The sequence below is a fragment of the Oryza glaberrima genome, chromosome 8, assembly GCF_000147395.1.
Source record: "Oryza glaberrima chromosome 8, OglaRS2, whole genome shotgun sequence".
Classification (NCBI taxonomy): domain Eukaryota; kingdom Viridiplantae; phylum Streptophyta; class Magnoliopsida; order Poales; family Poaceae; genus Oryza; species Oryza glaberrima.
The window spans coordinates 4,066,998-4,087,887 of NC_068333.1; the positions used below are offsets into that span (position 1 = coordinate 4,066,998).

The 20,890-nt window shown below is 41.6% G+C and overlaps 1 pseudogene; it reads right to left on the reverse strand.

Moving 5' to 3' along the window:
* Nucleotides 1-20,890, reverse strand: part of LOC127781777 (polyubiquitin 11-like) — a 32,612-nt pseudogene that overhangs the window by 6,945 nt on the left and 4,777 nt on the right.

A 20,890-nucleotide genomic window follows, 5' to 3' on the forward strand; every position in this document is an offset into this window, starting at 1 on the left:
AGACGTGGACCATATATTTATAGTGAAAAGTTAACCACTATATAAGTGAGCTGATAGATAAGCTGCTTTATTATTATCCTTGCTCATACGGTGCCGAGCAACTCACTGGCGCGCGTTGCCAGCTGCTGCTACGACGACGACGTACGCACATCCTGACGTTGTCGTCCGTTGTCCGGCGGACTCATTAATTAATTCCTCCACACAGTTACTTAAGTGGCCCGTCTAGTGTAGATCTAGGCATGTTAATTCATTGTGGCGGGGAGTAAATCAAAGTACTCTGGTAGTGTTCCACGTTTGACACGCTACATTGCTGCAACATAGTGCCTGATTCGTTTCATAAGTCGTTTAATTTTTTTTTCTTAATCAAAGTCCTTTATAATTGATCACCCTATTGGGAAAACAATTTTTGCAGATAAGGTGTTTCTATTTTATCTTAGACGGAGCAAATTTTTCCAACCACCGGCCTGCAAAATGGGGGAGGGGGTCGAGACAGCTGTCCGCCTGCGAAGATCAATCTTCCCAGGCAGACACATTAAGTGCTTCGCCTGCGAAGATATTTCTTCCCAGGTGTCTCTTTAAGTTGTCTACCTGGGAAAATGCCCCTATATAACCTTTTTCCTCTCTAGTAATGCATAGTTCATATTAAGTTTTTCTCTCTAAAAACAAGCAAAATATAGGGAGGAGTTATTGAACTCAAAATCTTCGGTGAATTTTATTTACAGTGGTTATGTCGGAGGATGAACTCTTCGAGCGGGGACCGTAAGGCCCCTCCTTTGTTAGTTCGGACGGGGGCAGTGGGTGAAAATTGAGGAGTTGGAAGGATTGGGAGAAATCGAGGGGGTCAGGCCCTCTCGATGAAGATGAGACAAAAGAGGTTTATACAGGTTCGGGACGCTAAGAAGCGTAACACCCTACTCCTGCATATGATGATTTTTCTGAGCTTACAAAGTCTCCGAATCTCTAGGGTACAAGCTGGGGCTGCCTTTCACTTTTCAATCCCCCCTCCAAGACAAGGAAGATCTCCTTGTTGGAGTAGGAGGTGTTTATGATGAGGGGCATGAGACTGCTCTAATGACCAAGGGTTCATCCCCCCTCCCATAGTAGGCCAGGACCTCCTTTTATATTTCAAGGGGTTACCATAGGGGCCCACCGAGCCTAACTAGGGAGGATAATCATACTAAGCAATTGTATCGTTGCTTGCCTTGGAAACTACTTGCCTGCCTTGCTGCAATGTGGGACCCATCAAATCCTCGCGCCTGACACGGGAGACACAGCAGTCATTTGGCATTTAAAGAATGAGGACTTTTGGGTCCTCATTTGCACCGAGAAGTGGGAACCCTGCCTTAAACGGGTTAAGCAAACCGTCTTCGGCAGACGTGAGAGGCTGAGCTGCCTCTCACAATTGCGACGTGACGGGGGGTGTCAGGCGGCAGCCGCCTGACATGCAGCCAGAGTGCAGGTGCACTACCCCGTCCATGTCAATCATCGATCACAGACCGATCTGATGCACCACGCCACAATAAATGTTGCGCGTGGAGCACTCGTTCAGACCGCCTTAAATGCGGTTAGGTGGGCGCTCCTCGCTAGGAGCGCCCGTCTAGCGTGGTACACGTGGCGCCACGTGGAGAGGGTCGGGGTGGCTTGACCCCCAAGCGAGGAGGGGGCAGCCGCCACTCCACCCCGGGCCCGACCCTCCTCGGGGAAGTGCCACGTGGGTCTGGGGGCAGTCTCCTCCCTCCAAATTCGGTACCCCAAGCTAGGAGGGAGTAGCCGCCGCTCCACCCCAGGCCCGACCCCCCTCGGGGGGCGCTATGTGGGTTCGGGGGCCACATATCACCGACAGGTTAGATCCATTCATTCCCTCTCTTCGTACGATTTTTTTTTAATTTTTTAAACCTTACTAGTGATGGATATATGCATGTAAAAATAGTGAAAGCACCATGTGCATGCAATTTCTTTTTTTTTTATGCTACGATTGTGGTGGATCTATATATACACCTTAATGCTATGTTCTCCTCTCATTCATTGTGCTTAAATGTGAAGCTTTTATTATCCAAAATATATGTATATTGCCCACTTTCTTGTGCTGCTGGTTCGAGTGGATGCCTGCCTTGCTATGTTACCTGGATACGACAGAGAAGTCACGCATCTGTATCGTATATGCGTATGGATACATTAGATTGTAGATAATCCAAGAAATGCCATTAACAATGATCCAAATTCAAGAAATGTCATCGACAAGTGTTTGTTTCAAGAAATATCATTATACAAACGACTTTTTTTTTTCAAAAATGTCATCGCCGTTAAGAATCTCCGTCCATTTTTGGGAGAAAGTCGTTTGTACAATGGCATTTCTTAGAACTCATACTTGTCGGTGTTATTTCTTGGATTATCTCTTTTCGTAATCAATTACAACTCTCTCACATTCAATTCTACCTATTTTCTTGATACCTATGTCCAACCCTATAATTCCTATTACCTTTGTCACATATTTTCTTGATACCTATGTCCAACCCTATAATTCCTATTACCTTTGTCACATATTGATTGTATTTTTAGGATTCAAATTTATCCCAAAATAGTTATTACAATAGAATACTAATTGTCTCATCAATCACTTCTCATTTGAATTTCTTCATATTCTACCTTCAACCACCCCCTTCCAATCTTTCCACATATACACCATTTAACTAGAGATATTATTGTATTTCTTCTCAAACCTTAATATGTGCTAAATAATCTAAGATTGCAATTATTTTGAGACAGAAGTAGTATATATTTTGGAACGGATGAGTATTCAATAATGGTTTTTACTAAAACTAATTTGATATTGTAGATGTTGCTATATGTTTCTATAAATTTAGTCAAACTTAAAAATATTTAAATTAGAACAACCCCTGATAGACGAGTACTACCTGCAACCCATAATAGATGTCATTTGACTTTTTGCTTGCAGCGTTTAACTCTTTGTTTTACTTAAAAAATTAGTGCAAATATAAAAAAAGATAAGTCATACTCAAAGCACTTTTGATAATAAAGCAAGTTACAAACAAAATAAATAATAATTTTTTTAATAAAATGAGTTTTCAAACATTACAAACAAAAACTCAAAGCGACCAGTAAAATGGAACAGAGAAGGTAGTTTCTTAATGCTACAATGTGCAACTGTCACCCAGGCTTGTTGCCTCTTGATAGTCTATCAGGACCCATCAACAAAAGTTTATTTAATCATAGTTATAATATGTAACGAAACTTCATGAGTTTAGATCGAAAGTTACGGAAAATAGTAAACATGGACCAAGAAGACACATGCCGCAACAGAACACACACTTGCGTCATACCCTCCCTCCGTTTCTAAATATTCCAAGCCGTTGACTTTTTTAAACATGTTGAACCGTTCACCTTAGTAAAAAAAAGTAATTATTAATTCTTTTCCTATCATTTGATTTATTGTTAAATAATACTTTTATGTATACATATAGTTTTACATATTTCACAAAAGTTTTTGAATAAGACGAACAATCAAATATGTGATAAAAATTCAACGGTGTCAAATATTTAGAAACGGAGGGAGGGAGTATAATATAACGCTTCCAAAGGCCGCCGCATGTCCTATCTATATGTACAGTCCACACACGTGACCTCCATGTCCATCTATACCCAATTAACGCTTCCCATAGGCCGGAGAAGATGATGAACACCGTTAAGCCTGCCGCCGACGGCGTTGATCCGATAGAACAGCACCGCCTTCGCCGCCGCGGAGGCGCCGGCGGCGGCTGGGCGACCAAAGCTGGATTCCTCACCATCGTGATTTCGTTCGGCGTAGCATTCAACTGCTTACCTGCAGCCACAGGATCCGCGGCCAGGGACGACGACGGTGCCGCCGTCCAACTCTTGTTCATTTTCTCTTTCGTTTTTGCGGTCGCCGGCGTGAACCTGATCACCGCCGGCGTCTACCTGGCCAGCCGCCGGAGCAGACACGACACCGGCCGCCGCCGGAGCTGCACCACCGCACTGATCAGCAAGGTGGCCGCATTCGCTCGTCGGAACCTCGCCGTGTTGGGTACGATCGCCGCGTCGTTGGCCGCAACCGGCATCATCCTCAGCATCGCTCATCAGCTGGGGCTCTGTTTCGTTTTCTTCTCACTGTTTCTTCTCTCCATTTGTTTGGTCACCATTAGCATTAATTGTGGGACAGCTCGCTTTTGCTGGCGGTGTCGCTTCGCCGGGTTAACTAGTTGCTGTGATACTACTACTATAATCCCGCTCCTCGTATTTATATCCTGTTGGATACTTCAATTAATTAGATATAGAGAGAGCTTGTACTTGTTAGCTAATGCAAATAATATTTTATCACAGTATGCATGCATAAGAGAGATGCTACTCCCTCTGACCCAATATAAGTGTAGTTTTGCACTGTTCATTTCCAACATTTGACCGTTCATCTTATTTAATTTTTTTTATGATTAGTATTTTTATTGTTATTAGATGACAAAACATTAATAGGACTTTATGTGTGACTAATTTTTTTAAAATTTTTAAATAAGACAGACGGTCTAACGTCGGACACGGATACCCACGACTGCACTTATTTTGGGACGGATGTAGTACTCGTTAGTATATATATTCTCTCTGTTTTTTAAGTATATGACATTGCACCGATTGACTTTTGATATGATGTTTGATCATTCGTTTTATTAAAATAATTATTTTGTTGTGTTTTGTTTTATCATTAAAAAACTAGAATCTTAACTTCTACATTTACGTATCTATACTAATTTTTTAAATTAAACAAATAAAGGTCAATGGTATCATATACATTAAAAAAACGGAGGTATTAGTTATTTGTGCACTGGCCGCATGAACACTCAAACTGAATCAATTTAGAGTTTGGGTGAATACATATACTTGTGACCAGTTTGGATGATTGTTAGCAAAGAAGTACTCTCTCCGTATTTTAATGTATGACGCCGTTGACTATTTGACTAATGTTTGACCTTTTGTTTTATTCAAATTTTTTGTGTAAATATGAAAATATTTATGTCATGCTTAAAAAACATTTGATGTTGAATAAAGTCACAACAGAAAAAAAATGATAATTACATAAATCTTTTGAATAAGAAGAATGGTGAAATGTTGGATAAAAAGTAGCATGCATGTAGTGGGGGCAGTTGGCAAGCCACAGCACCATGGCTCCTCCTCCGAGGAGCTCAACCTCTTACACAACACATGGACGGCGGCAGCTGATGAGAGGGTGACCCGGCGGGCGGCGGCGACTGGATGGGATGCTACTCGATCGGCTTGCTGGCCGGGCTCAGCCGCCCGTGGAGTTCCTCAACTATTTCAGTGCCAGCGGTGCCCCGGTGCGGTGGCTCGCCATGTGGGCGGCGCTCGTGGACTCAGCGCGGGAGGGGGGAAGGGCATCCTGGGCTCCTTCCTTGTCGACCTCACCGAGATCGCCACGGCGGAGAGCTTCAACCCGTGGTTTGGCGGTAGGACGCTCAGGTTTCCGCTCGGCGTCGTGCCTGCAGTCGTGTCCCATCCGAGCAGGGCGGCTTCACTTCATCACGATCGGTGGCAGAGATGGAGGGTGCCCGGCGGCGCGTTGGGTGGGGAGCGCACGTGGACGAGGAGGCCGAGCACGGGGTTCATACCTCATCACGATGGAGAAGGGCACCATCTCGTCCTGGCCTTGCCGGTCGTTGGGCGAGGACGAAGCTGACATGAATGACAAGAAGGTATGCCCGCTGATGGAGCTAGCGCCGGAGGAAGAGGCAGAGGCGGAATTCTCGACATGGAGAAGGTGGAGGAGTGAGGGACAAGTACTGCGTGAGGACGACCAAGGAGATCGAGAAGGGGTTGAGCATGAGCCTCGACGTGGGGCTCGATCAAGATTGAGAGGGGAGTAGAGGGCCTGACAAGTCGACTCGACAGTTTTTATTGACCTTATTGACTTTCTATTTTCAATTTTTCATCACACTTGGATCAAGTTAACCTGCAGTCATGCCACCAGAAAACAGCTACCCAAACGATGGAAAGAGTCAATTGGCGTCGGTTTTTTAAGATGGGGGCCGGGAGGCATTATAACCGTTTTTTCAGTTGAGGGTGGCAAGATAGACTTATTAATCCCTGAGTCAATGACGTGGTTTATGGGCTAAGATTTACTGGGCCGTACTGTGTTGGGTATATTTTGTCTATTGGGTTTCAGCTATACTCGAGGGGTCATTACTTATGCACTGCATATCCATCCGGGGAAAGGTAGTAGTCGGCACGTAGAAAACCGTAAGATTAACAAATCTTGCTAGGCCAAATTTAGCCTGAATTGTTGAGTAAACTCACGTGGAGCAGGAGCATCACTCGATTCGGTTGTGCCGGCCCACAAACCTATATATTTGTTAACAGGCTATACCCGATTACAATATTTATAGAGTATGGGGATCGTGGATAGCAGAATATGCGCGAGATTGTATTAAGAAGACAAAAAAAGTTTATACTTGTACATGCTCCCGAGACGAGTAAAAATCCTACTTCAATTTATATGCATTGACATCTCCATCAGTCGTCCTTGCCAGCCAGCCTCCTCGTATATAGTTGCCTCTTCGCCGATCGCCGATCCACTCCAGGATGTGAGCCCACACGCGCCGGCCACCAGCACACCTGTCGGCGATGCCAATGGCCGGCACCACCTCAAGACGCCGCTTCGTGTCATAGTCACCACTCCCACCGAACCATCTAATCATCGTCGCTATCCCCACCAAGCTGTTGAACCATCATCACTGCCCCAACGAGTTGTCGCTCTAGCGTCCGACAAGATCTACATAGGGCAACGACAAATCTAGCAGAGTTGTGGCCAATCAGGCCATCCCCTCACCGCCGGCGATAATGACAATTCGTTAGGATCCACACCCTCCATGATCGCACCTACCTCACCACCTTATTCCGCTTGCCACATCGTTTCCATTGGTTGCTGTGCGTACTGACTTGTATTTCTTTGGACAAAAGTACAGAGACCCGGCTTTTAATTGAAAGCCACACTGGCAGTGTTTCAGCTGGGGGCACCAGCGAACAAGAGAGAAGTTCAGAAACAGCATAGGCTAAGCCCAAAAAATCCTAACCAACTCTGCTAAGAACAACAAAACTTCAGGACGCAGGATTACAGTCCGAGGACATCAAACATAAGCAAACCGAACATCATCAGCAGAACTCTAGCATGAAACCAAGGCAACAAGCCAACAACTCAAAAAAGGACCAGCCACTGAAACACATTCCAGCTACCCTACTCCTGTTCTTGGGGTCCTAGACTTGCTACCACCAACTTCGTCTTCGATCTCTATCGGTGACTCTAACTTGTCCTCTCTTCAGATCGGTAGAGCTTCTTCCACTGCAACAGATTTGAAATAATTTGGAAAGGTAAAGTTAGGGGAGGATATATACACCCGGCCCATCTATCTCTGAAAACCATGTTATTTCTAGGAAGTCAAAGATTCCAGCAAACAGCAGCTAGTAAACTCATGTTGATTCTAAAAGAAGTTGGATTGTGTAAGGCCATGTAGCCTAGTGGTTGTAGTGACCTGGGTTATTTGAGGGTTAAATTTCTAAGTTAAAAAGGCTGCATATATTCGGTTGGATGAAGAGGCCAGGCAAAAAAAAAAAAAACCCTTCTCTAAAAAAAATAATAAAAAAAGAAGAAGTTGGTTAGTACTGACTTGTATTTTCTAAGTTCGGCTTTTTTTGTTTTTGTGTCATTTTTTTTCCATGATATAAACACACCAATCATCACAAACATAATTCCAAGAAAAACTCATGCTTGCACGCATACAAGCAAAACAACTGCAGACAAATTAATCACGGGCACGCTTAGCTTCGTCGTGTGTAACTACATATTTAGACAGAAAATGATGTTGATGACACCTCACACCTTCCTTCCATGCATGATCTGATGAGATTTCTATGTGCTACGTGGAGTAATATCGATCAGCATCTTCGCCGTCTCCCTGGAGGAGTCCGGCCATGGCAAGCAGCAAGGAACGGCGCCAGCCACGCCCGGGCCACGGCGCGCGCGAGGCGGCAGCGGCGGGGGCGCCGCGCACGCACGCAGACGACGCTGAGGGTCACCATTGCGACGCCGTGCAGCAGCACCACCAACGCGATGATCCTGCCGCCGCCGCCGTCGAGCACCGCGGCGGCGAATGCGGCGCTCCCTAGGCCGAGGTGTTGGATGACCCGCCGGAGCCTGCGGATGGGAATGTCGTCGTCCCAAAGCTCCATATACAGGTTCATCAGCTGGCATACATCCATCTTGTATAGTTGTGTACTGTACTCACTTCCAACTGCTGAAACAAAATAACTGACAGAAAACCTACTTTGGCAATGCGTAATACATCAACACTCCCTACATAAATGAAGAACATACATAAATAGAGCCATTTTACTCGTATTAGCTAAGATATGACCGCCTAGCTAGTGTTAATTTTGTGGGCTTGTTTTGGCATGCACGACATGGTCGGTCGATGTATGCAAAGCTACCTCCGCACAGGGGAGCAAGAAAAACCGAAGCCGCGCTACGGACTAATTAATGGAGATGCGCAACGGACATGGAAGCTAAGCTGACAAAAGAATCGGGGATGAGAATTACTGCATGAATATATTACTCCCATATCCCATTTTAACTGTAGTTGTGAATTTCTCAGTCCAACGTCCATTCGTAATATTTAAATTTTTTTTATGATTAGTATTTTTGTTACTATTAAATGATAAAATATTAACACTTCCTCCGTTACATATTATAAGACTTTCTAGCATTACCCACATTCATATAGATGTTAATGAAAGGCAATGTTAGAAAGTCTTATAACCTGAAACGGAGGTTGTAACGGAGGTTGTAGTATTTTATATGTGACTTATTTCTTTTAATTTTTTCATAAATGTTTTAAATAAGACGGGATGGTCAAACGCTGAATATAAAAACCCACGATTGTACTTAAAATAGGATAGGATAGAGGGAGAGTAGAGAAATGGTGACTAGCAAAATGCCAAGAGTTGCCGGTGAATATCGAGACAAAGCCCAATCGATCATTCCCTCGCTAGCAACCATACAAGTGATAAAATTACTAATAATATTGGCTCTCTCGACTGCAGCTCGCTGCGAAGATTTTGCCTAATCATCAGCACATGCACACTCACTGCTGACAAAGCATATATATGTTTGTGCTACCGCTTTCAGTAGTAAATATAAATATATTTATCAATATATATATATATGCTCGCGGTTGGCAGGTTTATCTCTGTCATTTCATCATACATTTATAAATGGCAAACCGGCTTAGCTTTCATAATGGCGATGATCTGCACCAAGGTGTACGGAATATATCTAATGGTGAGAAAATTCAGCTAAAATTATCCAATCCAAAGTGTAATTGATCTGCAGCTTTTTCTAGTTTTTTTCCCTAAATATATATTGAATCTGAAAGAAGAAATTGTAATGCCATTTTATACTCCTAAAACGATGATTCCGGCCGGCTTGACAACAAGTGCAGCGACCTCTACCAAGCAGATTGTACTACCTGACATAGAACAAAGCCTATGCTTCCCCTGCAGCACAGGCTCGGCTAGAATCCTTTTTTCTAAAAAAAATAATAATAATGAAAGTATAAAGTGTTTTGTTACTTCCGGTCTCTGCATCAACTAAAATACACATAGTCATATACTCATGACGACGCACCACACAAATATAGTGATTCACGCCAAATGTTTCTCTAATTGTTGAGGAGTTTCCAGCTCTAGGATAACTAACGTAAGATCATTTTCTTTATTTCAGGATTAAATAAATGTAATACGGACCATGTACAGGCAGAAATCCAATGCTCTCTCTCCCATTGTTGAGGGGTTTTCAGCTCTAGGATTACCAACTCAATGCAAGATCATTTTCCTTTTTCCAGGATTCAATCAAAGTAATAGTGGTCATGTACAGGCAGAAAATCATCCAGGACATTAAGGTTCCAGCCAATGTATTATACTCCCTCCGTCCCATAATATAAGAGATTTTGACTTTTTGCTTCCACTGTTTGACCATTCGTCTTATTCAAAAAATTTTGGAATTATTATTTATTTTATTTGTGACTTACTTTATTATCCAAAGTACTTTAACCACAACTTTTCGTTTTTTGTATTTGCACAGATTTTTTGAATAAGACGAGTGGTCAAACAGTGCAAACAAAAAATTCAAAATCCCTTATATTATGGGACGGAGGGAGTATTGTTTTGGGTGAGGCCCTTAATTAGGGGAGAAGGAGCCAGGGGCAAACATACCTAGACCGTGGATCACAATCACAATGATCTGATTGAGCAGTATAAAAGTGACATCTCAAAAATTCAGCAAGCAAGATCACTAGATTAATATGACATTGTTCACAACTAGGTTTAATTATTCATGAAAAACTAACAGACTCCATTATTGCAAGAGATTAAAAGGCGAGCCAATACTGCAAACTCACAGACCCCCACGGAGACGGAGGACAAGATGGAGGGTGGACTCTTTCTGAATTTTGTAGTCAGCAAGGTTGCGTCCTTCCTCGAGCTGCTTACCGGCGAAGATGAGGCGCTGCTGGTCCGGAGGAATGCCCTCCTTGTCCTGGATCTTTACCTTCACTGCTTCACATTGTCGATGGTGTCGGATGACTCCACCTCGAGGGTGATGGACTTGCCGGTCAGAGTCTTCACAAAGATCTGCATCTGAGGAAAGATAACACTGATGTTAGATCAATTTGAAGCATACAGAAACTATACGCAGCAAAGCACATTGAACAAATAAATTCCAGATAAAAAAAAGTTGATGGAAAACAGAGTTTCATGCAAAATTTCTGTTCCCAGTAATCTAGTTTGTTCTGAAACATACTATATGTACCACTCCTACCGTCCCACTCATATTTGCTATGGAAGCAGCAATACAACAAGAAGTAAATAAGGAGTATGAAACTGTGCACGCATTATTTGTTAAGTCTGAATGTAAACTGATCATGGTTGAGTCTAATAGATTTTCAATAGCCATCTGACTTTCAAAATTATTGAATATGTATCCTTGGGCAACATTGACAATGACCAAAGCCAAACTGTAGAACAAAACTGTAAACCACACGTAACAAATCCCATGTACAGCAAATTAATCTACTGTATAAACCAGCAGCAAAAACAGAGTTCACGCCGGACGATCCAATTCCACGAGGCTATCAAGCGTAAACAGCCAGATCCAAACACACGGATCAAACGCAACAGCCAAACTAATATACTAATTAACACAGGACAAATCTAGTTGAAACCATACACCATTATCTAAAAAAGGTTGAAACCATACACGGTGTGCAGAAGCAGAACTCCCTGCGACAGAGTACGCGAGAAACAACAGATCACAGCAGCAGTGCAGTACCAACGAAAGATCAGTGATTCATCGATCGACCAAAACTACGAGATTACAAGGTAATTAGGGCACGGGAGGATTAGGTACACGTACCTTGCGAAGGCGATTGGATTGAACGATGAGGAAGAAGACGGCGTGGGATGCTCGATCGCTATTTATCGCTCGCAGGTTACCTGTTCTGTTCAGATGCGCCGGAGATGGAAACGGCCGGGTCCAATCTATCCGGTTCTGACTTGTTCTTATGTTTCCATTTTTTACGTGTTTCGAATTGGAAATTTTGTTTTCTTTCTCAGATAATTTTCTCCGTAGTTTGAATTCGAAATGTCTTACAGTTGTATTGTTTCGATTAATTAGTTAGTTGCTGATGGTTATAAGAATTTAGACTATTTATCATCCAATTTGCGTGCCTCAATTTTTTTACCACCCAATTCGTGTGCCCTCTGTAATATGTCTTTGGGACTGCTAATTGCTCTATTTGGTACCACTTTCTCAAGTTTTTCATGTATTTCTCATTTCTTAATCCCATTTGTATTTTTTTTCAGGCTTTGTGGACTATTTTGCCCCTGGGCCCACTGTCAGATGAAAGGAAGAGGCTTTCTCTTCTCTCTTCTCTGGATCGATCGATCTCAGTCTCCAGCGTCGCTCGGCACGGCCGTGAGCGCCACCACCTCGCCGCCGGCGCCGGAGCCGGCCACCAACCCCGCCGCCAGTCGCCGCCACCACTCCACCGCCGGGCGCCGCCAGCTGGGAAGTCTTATTTGATGTGCTGAACATGCATTTACTGCAGCAACCTATTATTTGCTCTCTTATTATTTGCTTTCTGATACTTAAATGATGCTAAATCTCACAATCAAATAACCGTGCAGTATTTTACCTCCCAGTTTCTGCAGTTAAAAATACCAGCATCTTAGTGCACTAACATTGAACATGTTGCCTTCAATGTCCTGTAATTTAGGTAAAAGGAGATGCTTTGGTGGATGATGTGTTCGCTGAGATCGACAATCAGCTGACTTCTAGCCTTGATAACAAAACAGAAATGGTGGCTAGCGCATGAGGAGAAGAGCTGTGCCTGATTGTGCGATGAGCAGTCAAGCAGCAACTGGAACTCTGGAACCGGGGCAGCGGCGGCGCTTGGCGGCAAGGTGGTGCCGCTCGGCGCCGGAGCTGGGGCACGCGGGGCGTCGAGGGCCGGCGGCGGCGCTTGGTGGCGGTGGGGCGTCGAGCTGGGCCGGCGGCCAAGCTTGGCGGCGGCGCACGGCGGCGGGGTGGTGGCGCTCGGCCGGAGTGGATGTCGCACTCGTGAGGGAGAAGGCAGAGAGATCGATCGATCCAAAGAAAGAGAAGAGAAAGCCTCTTCCTTTCATCTGACAGTGGACCCAGGGGCAAAACAGTCTACAAAGTGTAAAAAAAAATACAAATAGGATTAAGAAATAAGAAATACATGAAAAACTGAGAAAGTGGTACCAAATAGAGCAATTAGTAGTCCCAATGACATATTATAGAGGACACACGAATTAGGTGGTAAAAAAATTGAGGCACGCGAATTGGATGGTAAATAGTCTAAATTCTCCATATATGTGGGGCAATTTTGATTTGGAAAAGGAAATACACAGAATATTTTATTTCTTGCTTTATTATTGGCAACAGCTATATTATGCAAAGGTACCGGCACACAGCAGATGTAAACAATGATACTCCCTCTGTCCCATAATATAAGGAATTTTGACTTTTTACTTGCACTGTTTAACAATTCGTCTTATTTAAAAAATTTTGAAATTATTATTTATTTTGTTTATGACTTACTTTATTATCCAAAGTACTTTAAGCACAACTTTTCGATTTTTATATTTGCACAAATTTTTTTAATAAGATGAGTGGTCAAACAGTGCAAGCAAAAAATCAAAATCCCTTATATTATGGGACGGAGGGAGTAGTAGGTTTTTTTTTTTTTTTTGAAACCGAACAATGATACGAATTAGAATATATATGGTAGTTTGAAGGAGATTACAATAGAATCAATTTGCATCGTACTTTTCCAGAGGAACTGCAGATCGGGCACACGATTCCTTCCAAAAAAAGAAAACAAGCAGTTAAATATTTCCGTTGACCATGAAGTAAAACATTAATCTATACAGGGTGAAAATAATACAAATTGAAACATTTGAAAAAAAATAATATGAAACACGGTGAAAACACACATTGAAACATATCGTTATCACATATGAAACAATGAGTTTAAACACTTTGAAACATACATACTTCTTTCATCAGAATATAGTCATATAATATCTTGTTGTAAATATTTAATTACAATAATATACAACAATGTGATCAGATCATAAATCGGATAAATATTGTCAGCCTTATAGATAAGGCATATCCAATAATCTTAGGTTGGACTCAACAGGGCCCATCATATACTAAGTCTTACACCAAATCATGTCTCATATACGAAAAGTGTTTCGGATAAGAAAGAAGAAGCAGAGTTCAACTTGGGCACTACAGGTACTACTCGTATCGTTTCTATACATGTTTCCCTAGTTCTACTTAGACAAGAGAAAAGACCTCTAGGAAGAAGGGGACACGACAATAGAGATGATGACAAGCTAATATAGATCTAGCCGAACCCAATGCAGGAGTCACAAAGGTCGACATAAGGGATATAGGGACAACTCCAATCCCGCCAAGTTCATATTGGAGGAAGCTGACTACGCTAGCCGTCGACTATGTGTGAGAGCTCCATGCTGACAAGCCGACAGAGACTGGATTATATCATCCCAAATAATATACTCAAGTGATAGCGATATATAAAGGCAACACCAATTTCGGACAACAGGAGTAAAGCTATTACCTGTCAGTTAAGAGGCCCGAACCTGTATAAAAATATTTGTATCCCGTCTCTTTTACCTCAATCTTGCATATACCCTGGCTCCAACGATCTCCATACTCTACAAACACTGTAGTTAAGATCTACTCCCTTGAGAGTGGTGCGACACGTAGGGGATCTTGGTGCTTCAAGCTTTCGGCAAGATGGGTTCAGGAGGTGTAATTTCTGACAACTCTTCGATGACTTCAGACCTAGGAGTTACAACCCGATAGAAGTTTGTTCTCCTCCAAATTGGAACCCTCGTCATCTCAATCTTTATCAAGACGTTGCCACTGTGGATTTTTTGACGAGGGATACTTCGATGACTTCGAATTTGGGAGATGTGACTGAACAAGATCAGAATTATCACCACCCAACAAATAGATCTATCAAGATAGATCAAACTTCAAGACATCACCGCCGCGGGGAGCAACAGTTCAATATTATCGTCCGTGAGACCTTGTTTTAGATGGACTACTTCCAAACTAAAGACCGCCATGAAAAATACGAATGGCGGAGCGCACCGACAACATTGTTGTTCGACAACACCGCCAAAACCTCTACCCGACGTCACTCAGCTTGATTCTTACTCGGATGCATCTATGTACGATAATCGACTACAACGTGACACACATGTCATCCAAGGTAATTAGCTAGATTAATTTTTAAATTAATCCGCTAATTTCGTGGATATATCATGCATAGAATTTATCGTACCTATTTACATATCGGTAATTCATTATGTTTACCTAGAGCATGTTTTGTATGCTGTATCTATTGTGTGAGTGTTTTCTATATTAGGCCGACTATGATTTAATACTGGGGGCTTGCTTTGTTTCCTATATATAAACCATGCTTGTTTATGGTAAATATAGTACCCAATATTTAATTCAAATATGCTCATTATATCCTCACAACACAAGATGATCTCTATAATTTTACGAGTACATACCTATACAAGTTTAAAAAAAATACCGTGAATATACATTAATTCAATTTGTTCTTTTTTTCCAACTGAATTTTAACTTGGCATATATTTGTGAAATGATATATTACATATTAATATATATTTTTAATTTTATCTAAAAAGTATTTTTTATAATTATTTGAATGACATGAAAAAGGAGAGAATGTTTCATCAACTATTTAAAATCCGCTCCCCATATAATTATTTAGACGGAAAACTCTTGATGACACCTTCCATGAATGATGTGATGACGATCATGCTCTCAGCTGCTACGTGAAGTAACAGCGATCAGCTTCTTCACCGTCTCCCTGGAGGAGTCCGGCCAGCACAAGCAGCAGGAACGGGGTCAGCGATGCCCGGGCGACGGCGCGCGCGAGGCGGCAGCGGCGGCGAGCACCATCACCTGGGCCTCGCGCCGCCGCCTGCACGCCGCAGACGCTGAGGAGCACCATCGCGACGCTGTGCAGCAGCAGAACGAACGACGCGAGCGCCGGCAGTAGGACGACCCCTCCGGCGCCGCGGCGGCGGCCTTGGCCCTCTAGTGCCGCGACGGCGACGGCGGCGCTGGCCATCCCTAGGCGCCGGATGACCCGCCGGAGCATACCGGCCGGCATGTCGTCGTCCCATAGCTCCATGTACAGATTGATCAGCTGGCAAACATCCATCCCTGCTGGTAGTGGTAGCTAGCTACTGGCTGTCTCCTTGTTTAGTTTCACTCCTATCTGAACAATTCGCAGTTCCCAGTTTTATAGAGTACCACGAGGAAAATTAACTATTTTCATAAACATATCCTCATGTTTCTCCTTATACAATTGATAGCCCCTGTCTCACCATAGTAAAAGTTTTTCTCCCTTCATCCCAAAATGTATAACGCTAGCTGCTGACTTTTTGCATAACATTTAACTATTCATTTTATTAAAGAAAATATAAATATCATTTATTTTGTTGTGACCTATTTTATCATTTTATCATCAAAGAAACTATAATCTTAGCTTATACTTTTATATAATTATACTATATTTTCAAATAAAATAGATGGTTAAAAATTATTAGGAAAGTCAACGACGCCTTACAATTTAAAATGGATGTAATACATAGGGTTATCTGGGGGTGGCATTCGGTCCTAACCGAAATTTCGAGACGGTTAATTTGATCTATGGAAATTAAGGTGGAAATCGAACTTTTTGGCAAAAGATTGTAGACCAATATAATTTGGTTTGGTCCGGTCTGCGATCTCACCCAAGCTAATTAACATCCATAGCTAGATTGAGGATGCATTCGTCATATATTATCGGCTACTATGAGATCATCACGGGTATGTTTCTTGATTCTCTATATACAGTATTTAATAAAACAGCTGACCGTACATTCGGTTTCTTTAGAATTGGGTCCAGGGTTTTTGGGGATCGGTTGGTTTATTCTGCTCACCCTAGGGATGTGTCCTCCGTACGTGGCCAGAGGACAAAAGCTTTGCTTTGTGACCTTGTGTGCCGGCCGGAGCTAGCGGAGGCACAGGTACATCACGCCAATTTTTGCTTCTTCCCAAAGGGCAAAGCGAAACAAACTTCCGGTCTGTTCAGATTATAGCCAAAATAAACCTTACCAAATTTTAGCAAATAGTAACATTACTAAAATTTTAGCAGAATTTCTTACGTACTTACTAAATTTTAACAACAAAGTAAATATAAATATATTTTTTAGTAATTTTATATAAAAAATGATACGATTAAAAATAGCATCAATCTGAACAGGCCCTTCCTTTATACACAAACAAACGTTGCATGCGAAAAAAGTTAAAACTCCTACGTACGTACGTGTGGAAGCTGCGATAGCGCCAAAGCAAGCACCTGCGTTTCCAAATTAATTCCAACCATCGAGGATTGCCGCCTCCACCTCGGGTGACGCGAATTAGCATCCAAAAAACACTAATGGACACGTCGACGACAGTGCATGCCTTTCGTCGATCTTGCCTAACTTTAATACCTACGATACGACAATTCAACCGTACATATGCTGGAGCTAGTAATCAACTTTATCATTATCCCGATATTTATTCTAGGATCTTACAGTAGTAGGATCCTATGAAACCGAAATGGTACAATCCTCACCTATCCTAATTTTTATATATTCGTTTCCACACATCTTACTAACTTAAATTTAGGTAATATCCTGATTCTATCCATACGATCCTATAAAATATTATTTAAAATATGGATTGAATAATAATGTGACTAAATATATAAAAATAAAAAAAATGTTTTTTTGTCTATATAAAATCTGATAACTTACCCATAAGTGCATCATGAAGCTGTTCTAAGTGTTTTTCCTCATGGAGTAACCTTGGTCTATTATGAGCATTTTGGACCCTTATTGATCTTCGACTTGTTTTATTTGTTGCTGCAAATATTTTTTTTCTTTTTATTCCAAGCAAGAAGATGTTTTCCTAGATGAATAGATTTGTTTTGAAAAGAGCCATCAACAACATACCAGCATGTCTGAGCTTTATTGAGAATAGCAATAATATATACGAGCATGACCACTATAAAGCATAGATAAGTGATAAACGGTAGAATGAGGGAAAATGTATGCACCGTTCAACATTTCCTAAGCAGCAACAAAGACGTTCAAGAACCATATCACAACCAGATTGTTTATTAGACCAAGTATAAGCAAGACCATTATAACCAAGATCAATAAGACCAAGATTCCTAATATGATGGTGAAATTGAGAAATTCTAGTACTATTGATAGGTAGATCTATACATGATATCATTAAGATTCCTCATATGATGGTGAAACATTTCATTATCATACATGATATCATTACAATCACCCATACAAGTAGGTCTATGGCTACTTTGTACAACAAATTTGCACTCTTTTTCCATATAACAACACTAGCTTGATGGTTAGGGTCACCATATATATATATATATATATATATATATATATATATATATATATATATATATATATATATATATATATATATATATATATATATATATATATATATATATATATATATATATAGATAGATAGATAGATAGAAACAAAGGAGATTAAACATCATGCTTATTGGACTATGTACCCCAAAATCAAGCATATATAATTAGGGCTAGACATAACTATGGTAAGATCTCATTCGTCCACATTAATCAAAGGCTTTTTGATCTTTGTATAGCTAGAACCACAAAGCTATTATCAACCCGAAAAGCATTAGTAAGCTCATTAGCAGTTATAGTAGATTTTTTTTATTCTGAAATAAATATTACCTAGGCCTGTGTGAATCAAACAAGATTTTGGAGGTGTTGCATCTTATTGTTAGTGATATGCCCTAGAGGTAATCATAGAGATGATTATATCACATACTATGTTTATATATTTATCCGATATTGTTCCTTGAAATAGATTACTCATTATTGGTTAATGAATATGTGATTCTTTCATGAGACTCTTTATGTTGATTGTTACTATTTCTAAAGGATCCCTGATCAAATATCATATGTGGAACAAATATGTTTAAATGATCAGCACATGTATTAATTGATAATCACGTCTCATGGATCATGTTATAGAGATACCAAATTAATAATGTGGATACATGTTGGGGAACATGTTTTTGGATAGACCCAACATGAGACACTGCAAGAACCATATGTGTTGTGTCATCAGTGATCTCATTTAGTGTTGGTGTTGAATTCTTAGACCTGAGATTATCATGGTTCTCAACATGTGTAGTAGCTTACTTAGGGACTGCTAAACGCTACTCCATAATTTGGTAGTTATAAAAATAGTTTTCGGGTATGCTATAAAACATGCAGTGAGATATGAATAATCAAGATGGGATTTGCCCCTCCTATGGAGAGATATCTCTGGGTCCCTCGATGTTATAGATTATGAAAGTACATGGCCATGCCAAAGGTGATTGAGGAGTCAATCACAAGTTATATAATCCATCACAGATTCGAGTGAATGATTGAGCTATTAGAGGATGACACATATCTAGCCTTGAGCTTAATCGATATCGTGAGGTAAAGGGGTTCATACAAGTATACACTAGAGGTTCAGCCGATATGATCTTTATGTATGCCCGGTGGGCCAATACGTTCTGCTAGGGGCTGCTTTTGATACGTGCACCGAAAAGGAGTTTTCGGGTTACAGCCGAGTGTACATGAACTTACAGGGTCGCACGCTTAATGGGCCGGAATAAGGGGATTGGATGGAGATCTAATATGAGTTTAATTCGGATAGAGATCCGAATAGGAGTCCTGTGAGCCTTGGAGGCCCGAGTTATGGATCCTATATATTCATGAGGGGTGTGACCAGCGGAGGTATTGCATCACGTGAGAAACCCTAGCCGCCACTCCCTTCCCCGAGCAAAACCCTAGCCGCGCGCGGGTGCTAGCATATCTGCACGTGGCGTTCCGTCCTTGTACGTATGGATACCGGTAGAGGCACCGCTGTTCTGCGGTGTTGATTGGCGTGGGAGTACGCGAGGAGAACGCACGAGGAGGAGAAGGTCAAGCCGGTGCGATCGACTACTTCCTCTACATCGACGCGCGCTACATCGCGAGGGTTCCTTCGCCTTCTTAGCACTTTCTTCCGTTGTGCAGCGCGTCAAGTGGTAACGATCTATGATATAATACTTGCATGGTTCCTGGTTTACACGGTAGAAAATTTTGATTTATGCTATCGTAGCCTACGTGTATCCCAACACTTATTACTGTCGAGGTGACCCCCAATCCCTCAGCAGTTCCAACTTAGCATCATTGCGCCTTGTCGTCTTTGGGGCTTGGCACCATAGCCCATTTAGCATCAACTCTATATATACCATCGCCAGCTTCGAGTATATGGAGAATAACATGAGGGGGCGTGGATGTCCACTACTACATTATTGACTATCACTGCTAGGTAAAAATGATATCACTGTCGGTTTTAATTCGGTAGTATGCCTATAATCATCACTATGCCGGTGCAACCAATGAAGGAATCAACGATATGCACGCTCGGAGGGAACAGGGAAGGTCAAATCGATCAATAGTCCTAGTTTAGCATATGGGTCAAACCTTTATAGGCTTATAGTAGAAAAATATAGGACTAACTATAAAACTTTTGAAAGAAAATTTCTCCAAAATCTTCCAAATACAATTATAATATAATTATATTGTAATTTGAGTGTAACTTCAATGTAACATTGTAACATTTATGTAACTTGACCAAATCTTCCAAATTCTGTGACAGTGCAAGTGGCTAGCATGCATGGCTTATGAACAACCGGTTGTGAGTTCAAACTCGTGTGTGCGCACAGTGCACAAGTGATTTTTCTTCCAGCATGAATCTTGAGGTAAATCCGACAGAAGAAAAATTAAAAGTTTCCTCCCGCACCAGCATAAATTTTGCCCAACCTTACGCTTGTCTCCTTTGTGACCAAGTAGATGATGAAGAAATACAACCTATTGTATGTTGATAGAAATTTAGTAAATCCGAAAATTTTAACTTGGATCCCCCACCCTTCCGCTTGTCTCCTTTGTGATCAAGTAGATGATGAAGAAATACAATATATCATTGTGTGCTGTCTTTACAAGGCAAGTTTGGTCATTCCTGTGCCGTGTAAAATGTGTTTGTATATAGGTTTTATGTG